Source organism: Euprymna scolopes, chromosome 5, assembly GCF_053919585.1.
Source record: "Euprymna scolopes isolate OS-2025 chromosome 5, ASM5391958v1, whole genome shotgun sequence".
Taxonomy (NCBI): Eukaryota; Metazoa; Mollusca; class Cephalopoda; order Sepiida; family Sepiolidae; genus Euprymna; species Euprymna scolopes.
Window position 1 is genome coordinate 65,994,074 of NC_136486.1, and position 17,753 is coordinate 66,011,826.

At 33.1% G+C, this 17,753-nt stretch overlaps 1 protein-coding gene across 3 annotated transcripts in view; it reads left to right on the plus strand.

Annotated features, from left to right (window-relative positions):
* Positions 1–12,277, plus strand: part of LOC145277094 (uncharacterized) — a 106,930-nt gene extending 94,653 nt beyond the window's left edge. For all 3 annotated transcript variants that reach the window (XR_013868105.1, XM_080128758.1, XM_080128759.1), the window contains 2 exons: positions 6,027–6,087; positions 12,204–12,277. The gene's annotated coding sequence lies outside the window, so the exon portion shown is untranslated. The remainder of the gene's footprint in view (positions 1–6,026; positions 6,088–12,203) is intronic.
* The last annotated feature ends 5,476 nt before the right edge of the window (positions 12,278–17,753 follow it).

Sequence of the window (17,753 nt, forward strand, 5' to 3'; positions counted from 1 at the left end):
CTGCAATCTTTTGGAAATTCCTTGAATTTGACTGCAGCAATACTCTGAGGAAATCGCATCCAACGTTTCTTTAAGTTTTGTCGAAAGTTCTTCCAAATTTGCAATTTTATCATTGCGTAGCTGGGTCTTGATGTAATACCATACATTTTCCATAGAGTTGATGTCTGGAGATGGTGTAGGCCAATTCTAATACGGAATATCATGCCCTTCCAGGAACCTCTTGACATTGCCAGCTGTGTAAATGGGAGCATTATCCTACATGAAGATGGGATTATCATCCAAATCCCGACCAAAGTAATGTCGTAAATGCTCAGTCGAAATATTAAGCGAACTATAGGTCCTAGACCATTGGCATTAATAATGCCCCACACCAAAACTGAACCTCCACTACATTCCAGCGTTGAAACTGGTCACCTAGGATAAAATTCTTCGTCTTTCCTTTGACGGACGTACTGCCTACCATCACTGCCTAGCCTATTCAACTTGATTTCGTAACAAAAAATCACTTATGACCAATATGAAGAGACATGATTTTCATTGCATCTGACGAAGTCCAGACGGCGCTTTTTGTTCTTTACAGAAATCATTGGCTTGCGTCTTGTTACATATTCTCGCAAATTAATTTCCTGTAATCTGTTCTTGATAGTAGAAAATGGGTGCTTCTTAACAAGATTGCACTGTTGTTGGATTTAGGAGCCGTTTCAAATCTGTTTCTTAGGTTGCGGATCTTGATAGCATTTCCTTCCCTGTTAGAAGTAACTCTAGTACGACCAGATTTAGGGTCATCCTGGACGCTGTCGTTGTTTTAGTGCTTTTATCCAGCCTTTCTTATCGTTTTCTCTTCACATTTCAATCTGCGGTCGATTTCTCGATTGGATAAACCAGCTAAGTGAAGATTAATGAGCTTCTGACGATCAGTAAGAGAACTTCGTGTCATATGGACTAAATGTTACGGTGTATAACCTGAAAAAAACACCAATTACGATAAGAGATACTTTGTTGCCTGTTGGTGGATATTTTAAACTGATTTAGGGTCGATAATTTAAGCTGGTTTTAAGCGAAATTTTTGCTGCGGACTTTCTTTTTGCATTCTCAATTTGAATTTTTTTTTTAAATTGACATGAATTTCTATTTCTATTCAAGTAAAATATGGACAGGTAGAACTATAGAGGAATAAAAGGCGAATCAAATGTTGTTTAAACAGTTCAGTTAGATTTTGCTAAATATACAGTTTTTGAAAAAAATACAAGTGTGGACTTTCTTTTTGCTGCACTGTACTTAAAAGCAAACTCGGTATTTTATTAGTTTACAAGTAGCGATAATGATATACACGTGTCATTCTTAGTATTCTATTTCGTGTTTCGCTCAATCGTTTCCTTTATGTGTGTTTCCATTTTTACATTTAAAGCATAACTCATTTCATAATATATAAATCAACTTTATAGAAAGCAGAACAATCTAGAAATGTAACAGCTAGACTCACACTGATACAAGTAAAAGTATAATCGTACAACCGACCATGCAGTTGCACTTTATTTAATCAACACATGTGTTTATTGCGTTAATACATGTACAATTGTAGCTATATGTATAAACACATATATATTTTATACAACTTTCTACATATAATATGTTTTTACGTTACTCCTTGCTTAAGATTATCAAATGGTGTATATGTAATGCTATATATTTCGGGAACTCATCAATTCATAAGGCGTGTTTTGACTTTAAAAAATCCGTGGTAGATTTCTGTAGATCGAGCTGTTTCTCAGAATTTGGAAATGGTTTTATTTGCTATCAATTTATTTTCACTAATTTTATTTCTATTTTATTTTGTCGATACTTAACCTTGATTATTTATCTTTGTATTTTGCACTTATCATAATTTTTTTTTTAATTTTATTGAATTCTTAATCTTTTTTGCTATCATTTTGCTAAGTGTGTGTATTCCACAGAAATGGAAAATTAATAATCGGATGTGTGTTAGTATCTAATATTATTCATAGTTTTATTGATTTAAATACTATCCAGCCTTACCTGTTATATAAATGATTTATAAAAATAATCAAAGTTAAGTATCAAATAAAAAAAAAACTAAAAACAATATCATATATGAATCGAACCCCCAAAGCAAACAAATATTCTCAGTATTTGTGTAACACAATGGAGAGCACCTCTTTTTTGTGGGAGGGGGAGGCTAGCGGATTCTTCATTAATGAACCTTATGCCTTACTTGTCTATACTTGTCAGGTGTATATGGGTTAAGCAGCTGCTTTGTCATATTTGAAAATGTTGGAATATATCAATCTAGGATCACTCGAGCCGAGAATGACATTTTTTTAAAAAAATATTGAACCAACTCAAAACAATATAAGACCTTAGAATTTGAAACGTCAAACCCGAAAAAACTCATGATTTGATATAAAACCCAAACAATGTAAAAACGTTATATATGAACGTCTCTCTTTCACTTTCTCTCACTTTTTTCTCTCTCTATTCCTCTCTTTCACTCCTTTTTTCTCTCTTTCATTGAAGAATGAGAGAGTTAAATATGATTCTTTTCTTTTAAAATATTAGAGGCTTGAATTTGCACGACCAGGCATATGATAGTTTTTGCGCACGTTGTGGGTCGACTGATTATGATCTCTAACTGTTAAACGTAAAATAAATTGTATATATTTTATAAAAAATGAATTTGTTCGCTGTTTTTGTACAAGCGTTAGATTTCAGCCTTCGGCCCCTGTCTTTAATGTCGATGATGACGATGGAAAACTGCATGTAACAACGCAATGAACACCCACTTTGATCGAACCATGCCAGCCGGGTATAGACGACATATGTACCCGTTGCGTGCGTGTTTCCATGTGACTATCGTTTGATGTCGTTTATTTCGCCAGAGAACTGTTTACGTTCCCATGATATTCCTTAGCCAAGTAACACTCCCGCGGAAACGGTATTTGAATAACACGGTTTTAGAACTGTTAAGTTTCCATCATGCTATAAGGTAACCACAAGAAGCCTTAAACACGATCAAATAAAATAAACAATAAAGATCAGTTTAAAACACAATAATAACTGATTATGGCTAAGAGTTATTAAATAATTTAAAAACTATAAATAATTTTAGCTGCTTACAGCCATCCGATAATAATTTTCTAATTTATTCCGAATGTTGTAACCTAACAAAAACGCAGTAAAAAATATTAACACATAATAACTAATAGAAACAACAAAACAATAATGATTAAGGCAAATATCAATAAAATAGAACAATGCATAGTATTAAGTGCTAACATATTTTGAACAAATAAAATTATTTTCAAATTCAGCAGAAAGTATAACATGCCTTACGAGGGAATGTCTTCCTGAAATATAAAACATGACTGATATACCACTTCACCAGCTGTGGCAAGTAATATCATAAGAACGTATTATATGCAGAAAGTTATATGAAATATATATTTATGTATGCATATAGATATACTAATATCTATGTATGCATATAGATATACTAATATCACAAATACACACATGTATTGATTCAATAAAGTAAAACTGCATGGCCAGTTACACCATTATATCTTTAATTGCTTCAGTCGTAGTCTGTCCGTAACACCTCTGCAATATTCTGCCTCATTTAAACATAGGATTAGTTTATACACATATTAGCAATGATTCAAGAAAACTACTTTAATATTTTTTATCATAGTATTTGAATTATACAACTTTAGAAAGGTTCAGTTTTAATCATCTACAAAAGTATGTATTAATTCAATAGCTACAATGAATAACGGGCTTAGTGGTTTTGTTTTCTGTTTAGAAAAGACCGACCTTTTATGAAGACCCAAATTGTAAACAGCCATGCATGAAAAATATACGACAAATATCGTTTCGACGTTGTATTTATATATGCAAAATTCACACTATTTTAATTTTCTCCAAATACGTTCAGAAATTTTTTTTTATTCAAACAAGGTGTCCTGTTAGGCTCCAATTTGTAAGATATTTGTACACTTTTTTTATTTGAAATTTATTGTCCCTTAGACATAATGAGGCGATTATTATGTGTCAAGCCTTAAAGGGAACTGTGAGAAATTGGGCAGCGATATGTCTGTACACAGTTTTTTAAACTTCTGCAAGTTATTACATTCAGGAAACCATCAAACGGGGAAGGAATTCCAAAGTCTAGCAGTTTCATGGCAAAAAGTATAAGATGGGAAGCGTTCCAGTATGTAGGGACCTCAATTGTTGAGCGGTGGGATTTTTGATTTGTCGAATTAATCGGGAGAATTCACTCTGAGGGGAGCATAAGTGCGATGAGTTTATCAAAGAACATTCAATAAAAATACTTCTAAAAGAGAGCACATTCATTCTACCTTGTGACGATTGGACTGAACTGTGAGCTTACCAAATAGTGAAGGGCCTATTAAGTTTGAAAATTATTTGTAGAGCCTCTCTAAATGTGGGAGACATGTAGTAGATAGACAATCCCAGATCTGACAACAGCCCTCCACGCATGGGTTCACTCAGACTTTACAATTTCATAAAAAAGTTCCATTATAGCATATATATTATGGGGTGGAGCTGGAACGGTCGAACATTCTAGCTCGATGTAGATAAATGCAAAATGTATCCATGCATTAACATGGGACGGGAGACTATCTTCTTTTAATCAAAACTTTGTATTGTTGTTAATTGGATAAAAAAAAAAACTTTATAGAATTTTTATTGACTTTGAATTTAATATTTGCTACTTTAATATTCAGCGTGTGTTTTAGCTGAAAAGATCTATTCTAATTTAGAATGCATCTTAATTAATCTGAAGTTGATTATTTAACACCTTTTAACACCTCACCAACAATATGGATTATTGGTAACTTAAAAGTAAATTATTATATTTAATGACTTCTAACAGGTAAAGGAGTTGAGCCGCGATGATATTGGTTTACGTTCAATTCAAATTTCTCTAGGTTATTACAAGCAGGCAAGCAGAAACACAGAGCACACTCAAAAGAAGTCAGATAGAAGAAGCTATTATCGTGGAAGGCATCCGGCTTAAAAGAATCTCAACAATAAAAACTGGGACTTTGCTGATTACCAAGATATTCTTGAATATTATGTAGAGAAAGCACAAGTACAAGGACTTTATGAGAACAAATTCCATTAAAGTCCTTGGAAAACGAGAAGAGATGCAAAAGACGGCGATGTGGCAGAGGTTGGCGCGCTGTTGATAGTGCGTAACCTATGCACTTGAGACACTTTTTTGAATCGTGCGAAACGAATGGAAAATTAACTATCACATATGTGGCATTAATACGCCAGCCGTGAGCAGATTATTGCTCATATAGTCTCTGATGTGGTTAATTCACCATTACAGATGAGTGAGCCTACCGTGTTTGCAGCGGTCTAACGCACTACAAAGAAGGACAAAAAATCTTTTCTTTAATTGAAGATACATTCTGTTTATTAAAATTTATGTCTTGTATATTTTATTAGATGTTGCGATTTGTAATATAGATACAACGAATTTTATCTGTGACTGGAGCTTCTCTCGATTATAGTTGATCGGGTTTAATCGTGTTGATTTCAATTTGAAAATTTTGAATTCGCAATGTACTATTTCTTAGCATTTAAATAGTAACTTTTACATGAGGTGAATCTTTCTCGTTTAAAATTGATCGGTGTTACTTTTAAGTTGTTTTTGTTAAGTGCAAGTAAGCTATCAAAATTGGAATATAATTATGAAAATTGGGAAAAATAAAAGTAATATAACTTTATGTAAAACAGTACTGTTGTAATTATGACGTGACATATTTTTAACTTATTAGATAAGCTTTGTTAATTTGAATTATTCTGTATATGAAGTTTTTAGCTGGCTTGGCGATTTGACATTTATTAATTCTGAATATAACCAGTTCAATTTGAAGTACAAATGTTATTATTAATGTCAAACCTAATTTACGTTGTTTATGATGATGCATAAAACAATGTTTTTATTAATGTAATATCATTTTCGTATATTTCAGGTTGTCTTACTAGAAAAATACCTGAAGCGTGTTGCAAGCAAGCTTACACATAATGTGCCCGGTAAGAACATCCTGCAATTTTCCTTAGAAAATATAATATATATTAACGCTAATATTTTAAAATGTTCTCAGTTAAACGGGATAAGAACACGCACACACGCACACACGCACATATATATACACACACACACATATATATATATATATATATATATATATATATATATAGAGAGAGAGAGAGAGAGAGATACATAAGTTTTACGAAATACAACTTTAATTATTCTTATTATTTCGTTAGTTCGAATACCGTTCTCATCTTGAGTGTTTTTTCGCATCATTTCAGTCGAAGTATCTTTTGACATTCATAAGGTTCACTGGATCAAACCTGTGAATCATTCTATCGAACTCGAAAATCATGCTAGCATGCTCTCGTTCTGTCAGTGCGGACTCGTGCAGGCATCCTAAGCAATTCGCAATTGTATTTATAAAAGAATTATACGCGAGGAACTTTTGATAAAGAGATTAGTAAATTCAGTTGCAAGTTACCCTCTTCTTGATCTGAAGGTTATATCGTCAGTGCGGGTGACATCAGAAAATATAATTGCGAATTACTTAGGCCATATGTTCAGTCAGGACTGAAGGGAAGAGGATATGCTACACTCGTGGATTAAATAAGGAGTTTCATATGAAAGTCTTCGCAGATTCTCGAACTTCATATATTGATTCCTAAAGTAGTCAAGATATACATAGAAAGGGCCGATAGTTACAGCGACAGAAACATTATGAAAATAGCATTAAAAAGAACAGTAATACGAACATTAAAATAGGAAAATATACAATTTTATTTATAAACATGTGATATGAAAAGCAAATAACATCTTCAACTGATATCCATTGCATCAAGGTTCATATATATATATATATATATATATATATATATATATATATATATATATATATATATATATATATAATGTAGAGAATCTGTAAGAACACCTATTTTGCTTACATTCGACATTGGGAATAATTTAGTTTTGAAAGTCAGTAAAACTGAAAGGGTGAAAAGGCAAATCCCATAGTTTTCTCTATCTTTAACCTCTTTAAATATCAACATTGCATCAAATAGTTTTTACCACAAATTTTATTTCATTTCGGTTATAATTGATCATCCCAAAATTTTTTTTCATTAATTTCTTTTTAATGATCGATGAAGGACTCTTAGCAAAGATATATTTGGTGTATAGCAAGCTGTTACGAGATATAACATTCTACGAAAGAGTTGTAAAATGTCTGATGAAAACGAAATAGTATTCTCAACTATTAATGCCTGATCCCATCTCAAATAAGAATGGATTGATATGGCTCCTTCTACTAATCTTGGATTGTTTTAATCAAGAGACACTGATATTGCAAAACGATTAAAAATAAAACATATGAAGAAAATCCAAATTACTCTCTTTCTACTAACCCTTCTCTCTGTCTACTTTTCTCTCTCTCTCTCTCTCTCTCTTACTCTCTCAATATTTCTGTAAAAAAAGCATGGCGGCCGTATGAAAATAATAAAAAAGTCGTGTGTTAAATGACATCACCGTAATAAAAACGAGAAAAAAAGATGAAAACAACGTGTGCACGACGGCATTTGTGAGAATAGTACCCGAACATTATTTTGGTTGGAACAAATAAAATGAGTCAACTTAGTCCTATGTTCCTTATGCCATACTCTGTTACAACGTGTTGTGTCCCGGATGTCTGGATGTTCACGTATGTGTTATATATGCCGTTCAGGTTCTCTTACACTATTTAATCGTGATCTTTAAGTTTATTAATTATGGAAAATTTTCATTATTTGTATTACTAAATTGTGCATTACATTTGTAAGACATATATGCAAATATAAAATTAGAATGTAAGATAGAAAATTCGTAAGTGAAGAAACAATTAACGCTAATATACGTAAATATGTGTCTTAGTGACTTTATAGAAAAGTAAAGCTTTTTTGAAAAGGGAAATCCCATTATTCCATGCATAACTATATCCGGAAAACATCGATAATGTTTTTACATGTAAAATATATAGGAGAAAGATCTTAACGTGAAAAATTTGATCAGGTTATCTTTAGTAGACCTTTTGTTAAAAAAAACAATTTTCAAGCTTCACGTGTTCTTCATATACTCTAACGGACCAAACAAATGATTATGCAATCCTTTTAAAAACACTAACATAATCAAAGCAATTAATATGTAAGAAATCGCTAATATTATTAACTTTATTTTATGGTTACTTCGAAGCATGACCAACACATCGTTGCTGAATTAGAGGTTGAAAGTTTTATTTTACTGAATAAGACTTTATTAATCTGGAGTTTTGTTTCTAATTTGCAGTTCATATATAAACAAATACTATCCACATTTTGTTAAACAAAGAATAATTAGTGATAGTTGCAAAAATTCTAAATTAAATAAAAACAAGTATTAAAACATGGAGAAATATTAATTTACATCGTTTTCTTTCATAAATCCAAATAAAACACTTTCTTTAATTAACTGAGATATAAATCTTATTTGATTGTGGTGGAATTAAAAACGTTATTACTTATGTAATGCACACATGGCGAGACGTTCTTAATATGTATTTACACAATTCAATATTTTTAATGGGCAAATCGATATTTTCGTACTAGATATATTCAGAAGTTATTATTGATAATATAGTACAAAATACGCCTAATTATATTTACTTTACTAGTGTTTTATTTAGATTTTGTTCAGGTATTTGCCTGTAACTAAGCGATACTGTATACAAATAGATAAAAAATAATACTTTACTCTTCTAATATTATTAGGCTTTTTATTTATAAATGATCTTAATAAATAGAAATATTTAACCATTAACTCTTCATGTTACAGGCAAACTGAGTGTGTGACAGACTTGTTATTCATTGTTTTAATGTGTTTCCCCAGACATTTTTCAGATCATCTGTTTTAAAGTCAAACCATTATAGTATTTAAGGTGGCAGATTTTACTTTGCTGGAGTCTAAGCAAATGTTAGCGTCTTGTTTTCCTCAGTTTTTACAGAATACAAGCATAATATTTGCATACGTCTTCTGTTTTTTAATTTTAAAAAATCTATGTTTTAATAAACTTGCTAATGTATATAGAAATTAATATTTGCTATAAAAAAATCGGAAAACTATTTTAACATATCACTGTATACATAGATGCGATATTCAAAATATTAAGCCCCTAAGTATCTATATCGTTTTAATCTCATTTGATATTTGGTATAATTTTAAATTTTAGTCATTCTATTCCTAAAGAGAACACATTTTGAGACATTTTTATTTCGCATGCAACAAAGGCTATTTATATTATCTAACGTTCTATTATGGGTTTGAAGAAATAATTTTTCACGAACTATTCTGCAACAGTTACCGTAAATTATGATATCATTGCTTGCTGGGAAATACAAAGTTGTGTGTTGTGTTGTTGGGAGGTTTGTGGAACGATTGAAAACTCCTGGGCTCAACAGTTTAACCGCTAACACCGCTAGTCCATAATCGAAAGAAACATCTCTTTTAGATCCAGGCTATATATGCCGTCGACTAAATCCATACCTGTGTCGGATTCTTGGCATCATACTATGTAATTGCTTCTCTCCTGAGAGTTTATTATCTGGGCAGGAACTTTTGTAGTCTGAGATAAACCGCTGTTTCAAATATGCGGACAACATATTTTTTTGTATTATTTAAAAATATAATTATTTATTTTAACAATTCAATATAGCAATTGAAGAGCTGGCTTGCATGTCATCTACAGTGTGTCGAACTTCAACAGATTTTCTATTTCTCCCACGATGACGAAAAAAAGGTGAAATGAGAGAAGCAAATAAAGAGAGTGAGAGACAGAAAGGAACAGAGAAACGCAAAGAACCTGGGATATATATATATATATATATATATATATATATATATATATATATATATATCGCTAGATAGACAGACAGACAGACAGATAGATAGATAGATAGATAGATAGATAGAGATAGATAGAAATATTCACATATTAAATACTGAAATATTTTCATTGTTTATGTAAATCTATCATAAAGCATCTCGTAACTATGATTTCTGGCATGGGTAAAACGTAAAAAAATATTTGAGCTTAGATCAAATTTTATGGATAACCTGCTGAAAAATGACATTGTTTATAATCATGCGATTTAAATTATATCTCATGCTCTTTTTGTTATATGTGGGTCTCAATCAATTTATTATTGTGCCACATTGATAATATTGCAATCAATACGATAAATTCTGTTAATTTTGCAATTGTTTAACTTAGTTTCTAATCTGATAAGTAAACAGTACTAATATATTCTGTATGAAATTATAACTAAATAAAGCATAAGTTGCTTTACTCAAAATGTGTATTCACATTTACAAATAGTTTGAACAAATCTGCGAAAACTCTGAAACGCATTCAGATTTTAATAGTCTAGTTTAAAAACCAGTTTTAATACATTTTCATCTCTTTCTTCTGACAGTTTCTTAATAGCCTTAAACAGTCTGTCGAACCTGTCCGTTTTCGTAACACGCCTTCTTTTTACTCAAACTCTCAGTCTATCTACAGTTTCTTTTTATACATTTGGTATTTTCTCATTTGCATAGAAAGTCTTAATCACCCGTTACTGTTACGTATGAAAGCAGCTGTGAGTCGGCATGTTTTATTTTCAAGCGAGTGAACTCTACAAACACACGCGTTCGACATATTTTTCTAAAACTAGGTAAACTCGCAAGAGATTAAGGTAAATTAATATGTTACTTGAGAATTTAGTAATATCTAAATTTATCTAATCATATTCACAAAGTCAGATTCAAACTATATTTAAGCTTAAAATGTGTTTAATGAATTTTAATTGTTACTGTCTTGACATATAATAATATATAAACTATAATGTCTTTATAATTACTCAGGCCAACACAGGTGATTGGTAATGTTATATATGTTGAATAGTAACCGTAAACTGATTATTATTATTTTAAATTGATGAATACTGTGAGAGGTTTTTTTATTTAATACTAAAAATATTCAGATTAACAGAAACTAAAAAAAAAAACACAATTACATCACTGTGTTTTCGGAAACAATAATATTATCCACTCATGTCCTGCATTCTTATTTGCTTAATCTTAACTAGAATATATATATATATATATATATATATATATATATACATATATATATATACATATATATATACACATATATATATATATATATATATATATATATATATATATATATATATATATATGCATGCAGCGATGCCTACATAAAAGTAGCCGGATCTCTCTAATCTTTCTCTAATCAATTTTTTGTTCAGATTAAGCTTGCTAATTTCTTAAAATCAACATTTAATATTTGTTTACGTATGGTGTTTTCGCTAACGTATCGGCTACTGATTGTAGAAGCCTATAAGAACAATAAGCAAAAGTTTATGGCAACCATGTTCCTTGTCATCATTTTATTTTTATCGTTGAGGAACTTTAAAACATAAAGTTTATACAAATAATCCTCATTCTAGACCAAATAAAAGATACATTACCAAAGTTATCAGTAGAATCACCAAAGAAGATATACAGTCATTATTTGTAAACGTAGTTAAACGAGCCCAGGCACGCATAGATGTCTACGGGGAGCAATTCCATCATCTATGATAAGACTACGGGTAATTTAAACAATGTGACTGGTAATTTAAACAATAGAAAAATGTTCTGCTTGGCTACCACTTTTTCTGTGCTACTTTGAAGTGTACCACATTATATATATATATATATATATATATATGTATATATATATGTGTGTGTGTGTGTGTGTGTGTGATGTCACGACGGTGCTACTATTTATTTCTCGTTTGAAAAAAAAACAAGCGTGATTTCTGATATTGTTACAAGTCGGTTCAAGTAAAAAATAATAATAAATGAAAGAAATAGAAACAAATTATAATACGACTAGATGCAAAATTATTATGTACAGCGTTGTGATATGGAAAGCTATATTGGCCAATGGAATAGAAAAAATCTAAATTTACTTTATATCATTTAAAAATAGAGATAAGCCATTAACTAATAGAAATACATTTGTGTAAACGACGGTTATATTTGCATTTATTTTCAGATACAGCTCTTCCACTTACGTTACCGCCCACCACTATGTTAAAGAACCCAGATATTGCAATCTTCGAGGTAAACATCAGTTTATGTTTTAAGTAAAGTTCGATTAATAATTAATAATAAGTGAATTATATAAATTGTAACATTTATGTTTGAGTCTGGTTCACTAATGAATACACACATCCATTCACATAGTAGCGGTTGATAAAATAAGATGTCTCAGTCCGTTTGGTGGATGATTGCAACAGGTGTTATTTAATCTACTTCCTTCTACGCAAGTTAAATTTTGTTGAATATAGATTTCACTATAAAAAGGTGGCTTGCGCCTGTAATCATCAACGCATAGGTGGTTCCTTTCTTTTAGAATACACAAACTTATATTTTGTAGGAAATACACTGCACTTACTGTTTGCAAGGAAACTTTGGATACTTATATTTCACATGGGCACATGCTCTCCGGTATACATATTTAAGGCCATTAGAAATTCTCATACATTTTGATAGGTTAGAAACAAACATATTTGAATTGTTAGAGCAACTGGTCAATTTTATGTGTGCTTAAGGCTGGTGTCAAATGATTAGTTTTATTGGGGAAATTATTTGTCGTACTGCCATGTTTTAAAGTTGCATTTAACGTATGAGCATTAAAAACAAGTTTATTCTTAATTTGATTGTAATAATGTTCGTAGATTTAATATATGTACGGGTGTGTAATTACATATGCATATATATATATACATATATATATATGTGTATATATATATATATATATATATATATATATATATTCAAATTAAACCCCAAACATGGCACAGAGGGCTTTTGAAGAATGGGGCTACTATCGGAGACAAAAATTACATAGATATTATGAAAGGAGATGAGTAGCAAGATGTCTGTTCACATCACACGTGAACTTCTGCATGTTAGTAGTGTTGGGAAAGCTAAATCCCGGAAGGGAATTCCAAATTCTATCAGTTTTGGGGAATAAACTATTGGAGTAGACTCCTTGCTTACACCTAGGGTCTCTACTGTGAATAGGTGGGATTTAGTTGCTTGTCGGGTATGTCGGGTGTATTTACGTTGAGGGGGTACAAGCCCTTGTAGTTTGTCATAGAATTTACCATTAAAGTACTTGTAGGACAGACAGAGGGATGCAGCATTTCGTCGGTGGGACAGAGGCTGAAGCTTAGATGACAGTTCAGGACCTATCAGGTTGACGACTCCATTTTGACCCCTGCCAAGGAATGAGAGAAAAGTAGCAGATGCACCGGCCCACATGTGAGAACATCACTCCATTCATGGGCGAATGTGACCTTAAATAGGTACAGGATACGTTCAAGCGTAAATAACATTCTAGCACGTAGAAAAAGTCTAAGTTCTTCACAGAAGCCTTGGCAATGCTCTCAATGTATCTATTCCAGTTCATGTTCCCTGTAAACGTTAGGCCGAGGAGTTTAAGGAAGTATTTTCGGGTAATGTGTTCTTCGTCATTTCTATTGGTCGTAGTGAACGTCTCTTGTAATTATTGAAGGAAACAAGCTTAGCCTTGGCAGCATTGGATGTGACCATCCATTTTTGACCTCTTTCCACTACAGCTTAGAGGTCTTCCTCTAGTGTGTTTGCCATTTCCTTAGATAGGTGTTCATTTGTTTTCCAGTCGTGCCTGTTATAGAGCGTTTTGTCATCAGCAAATATACTCATCTCAAAAAACAATTTTATCAGGCAGATCATTTATGAATATCAGGAATAATAAAGGTCCGAGCATAGACCCCTGACGTACTCCCGAATTTATATCATATTGTTTAGATGTACGGCCGTCGAGGACAAGCTGAATTTTTCTCTTATTTAAGAAGGATATAATTATATCATGTATTCTTCCAGTGATACCATCTGCTTTAATTTTCTTCAGAATACCATTGTGCTATACCATGTATAAAGCCATAGATATAACGAAGGCTACCGCTCTACCCTCCCCTGTTTTGTCAAGTGAACGGTATATGCGTTTAGATACTACAGTTAGGATATATATTGTAGAGCGGTATTGCCCAAATCCATATATATTGGTTAGCAACTGTAAGGCGATGGACCAGAGCTTGATTAATTAAGGACTCAATTATCTTGGGGAAAAGCGGGAGAAGGCTAATGGGGCGATAATTTAATGGACCAGCTATTTCGCCAGAATTCTTGAATACTGGGACTACGAGATTCGTTAAAGCATGTGTTGTACCGTTTGGAGAGAACTGGAGGAACTTCTGCGATGCATTTGCGTAATAGCACTCCCGGGATGAGATCGGGTTCACGTGCTTTTGAGGTGTCTAGTTTTTTTTATGATACCATGTACCTGAGAAGGGGTGATTTTCAAATCATCTAATCTGGCGTCTTTCCGCAAAGGAAAGTCAGGGAGGGAGTGGTGGTCCGGGTCTCAGGTGAAGTTTGAGGCAAACCGACTGGTGAGGAGGTTATTCTTCTCAGTTGCGGTGCAAACAACCCCATAATCGTGTGATAGTGGGTGAATCCTTGACTGCATATTATTTACTACACTGTTGTAGATTTTCCAAAAATCACGAATTCCTTGTTTCTGTGCTCCGATGCGTTTTCTGGTGGTTTCAGTGTAGTCTGTCTTAGCAGTCGCTATTTCTCTCTTACAATTACTTCTAGCTTCTATATATTCTGTTAGTTTTATCTGGACTTATGTTGGTTTAATCTGCGGTACGCATGCTGTCTTTGACCAATGGTAGCTGAGCTGCACAAGTAGAAGTAAACCATTGGGGAAAGTTCGGCTTGCTATAGAATTTCCCCGTGGGAACATGTGCTTCAATTGCAGTTTTGAACCATTCGGTGCTCTCATTTGCGCAATGTTCAGCTGGAAGAAGAATATATATTTTCCCATGAGGCATCTCTGATTATATGCCTGATGGCTTCCCAGTCAGCCTTTTCGTAATACTTTGCTGTTTTGAGCAGTGGGTCTTCAGTTTTGGGTTGAGAACTTAGGGGGATGTCTACCATTACCACAGCGTGATCAGCATTTTCGAGTGGGATGTGAGCATTTGTTATACAATCATCGGAAACTGTGGTCAGAAATAGATCTCGAAGTGAGGCATGCTGATCTTGCTGGTCTGGTGAAACATGTCGGAAATGAAACCGTCTGTGACATGAAATGAGGTACAGAGGGCTATGTGTTGTGCTACCAGCTACGTCTGTGTAAGTAGAGAATCCAAACCAGTTACTGTTGTGGACACTGAAGCCACCAAATATATGTACTTGTGCGCTAGTATCATGGGAGAGTGCTATATCTATGTTTTGTTTATTAGAGTACAGTCCTGGGTTGAGGGGAGGCGGTAGAAAAAATACAAATAGCTAATATGTTACATTTTTAGTCTAAAGCACATAAAGGCCCGGTCGTCTGATTCTAGTCTTTTTTCTCTAGCCAGGGGAAGGGTGTTACGAATATAGACTCCAAGCCCATGCATATATCTGCCTGAGTCCTTACGGCAGAGTGGGGGGTAACTAGGCATGTTAAAGTGGTTAGAGGGTATGGTGGAGTTTAGAGTAGTTTCACTTAATGCTAAGATATCCGGGGTGTTTACTAGGAGAAATACTTCAACATCATCTAATTTAGTTCTAACCCCGACGATATTCGAACATGCAAGCCTCGAGGGAGGAGGGACGTTGGCTTTCTTCGACTTTGATATAGGTTTGAATGTAATTATAGACTGAGCTGTCATTTCTTTTTATTTAATTAAATGTTTTACTTAGAGTGAGTGGGGTGCTGGACAAGTGATTGTGCAGAATATCAGAAAGGCAATACAAGTAGACCATCAGCTGTCTTCTGGCCTATAGGATTGTGGCCTCAGGAAAGTCTGCCGGGGATGAGTGCATGCGCACATAGGACAACACACATCCCGATATTATACAACTGTTGATGGAGCAGCCACTCTAAGCGCTACCAAAGAGTTAGGGCACCTGTACTATCAATCGGAAACAGCAACCAGGTACTGTCAATCGGTACCCTCAACCGTTCAGCCAAAAGTCAGCCCAGTCTATCTGTACCGGCATATATGGTACTGTAGCACCCCTCTCCACAGTGCCAAGTTTAGGGATATGGGATGTGTCGGGAGTGGGAAATACGGTGTTCATTGTCCTAGTCAGGAAACAAGGTCGATCACTGGGTGATTTTGTCAAGTCTTTGTGATAGGCCTTCTACGCCTGGTTAATAGGCAAAGAAGGTGTATGAAAGCCTGGCGATAGACAGGGTCTATCTTCTCCTTAAGCAGTTTAGGTTTGCCAAGCCATAATTTGTTTGAGTCACCAGCTCTAGGAAGGTTGTCATTCGGAACTGAAAAGGCCTCCTTCCCCTAGGTTTAGCTTCATATTTTTTCCTTCTCCTAGACGGATGACCTGGGAAGATATACGGGTCCATCAGCAGCGAGAAGGTTCGCCCCGCGACTGGGTCCTAAACAAGGTATTTATGCGACTCAGCATGGGTAGTTCATGTTAATCGGTTATTTAGTAGGTTATATTTCTGTTATTTAGAAGGTTATATACCTACTGCATACTTCGAAGTGATTGAAAATGACATTACTATGCTTTCCATTACCAATGTAAATAGATCAGTAGGAATTCATGCAGTGCAGGCACCTAAATTTGTAAATTAGTTTGAGAGAGAAAGAGAGAGATTAATGTGTGGATTAGATATAGCTTATATGTCATGTAGTAGGATAACAATATTTGATTTCGAGTAAAGTTCAGTACAAGTAAAACTGGAAAATGTAGAAGTTATGGCGTTTTCTGTAGGTATAATTAAGTATAAATGGTATGGTTTCAGTAGATACGAAACTATGGAATTTTAGATGTTAAGTATGTTTATTGTCTTCAGACTTCTTACGAAGGAAGATAACTTAGCCTTACTTTAAGAATCTGGAGGTTTGCAATTTATATAATAATGCGTAACGGTTACGTTTCTATGTATTAATTGTTGAAAGAGACTGAGAATTGCAAATTATTAAAAATCACTAAAATCTATGTATAATACACACACACACACACACACACACACACACACATATATATATATATATACATATATATATATATATATATATATATATATATATATATATTCGCCATACGTATCATTAAGTCTTAGAAATATTTCCGGACTAAGTATTGAAATATGTTTACAAAATATGGTACATGTGATCTTTTCTCGTTCTTCATTTGAAAGTTCCCCTTATGCTAAAAATGCTTACGGAATCAGTATTTAAACGTATTTAAATATTCAATTTTCGTTTGAAAGTGAATAAAGTTGTCCCGAATAAGTAATATGCAATTTGACAAGTATTTGATGTTTAAGTGTCTAAATATTATATTAAAATATTTAAATTATTCGGTCTCAGTTTATTATTTTTGGTTGAAAGATTTTTTTCTAGACTTAGACAATTATAAATGTTTCCGGATTATGTGTATAAAAATGGTGTAATTATTTGCTTTTAATTAGCTGTAAGTTTTACTTGTTTCCAAATTTTTTACACCGTCATGTGATTATACATTTTTC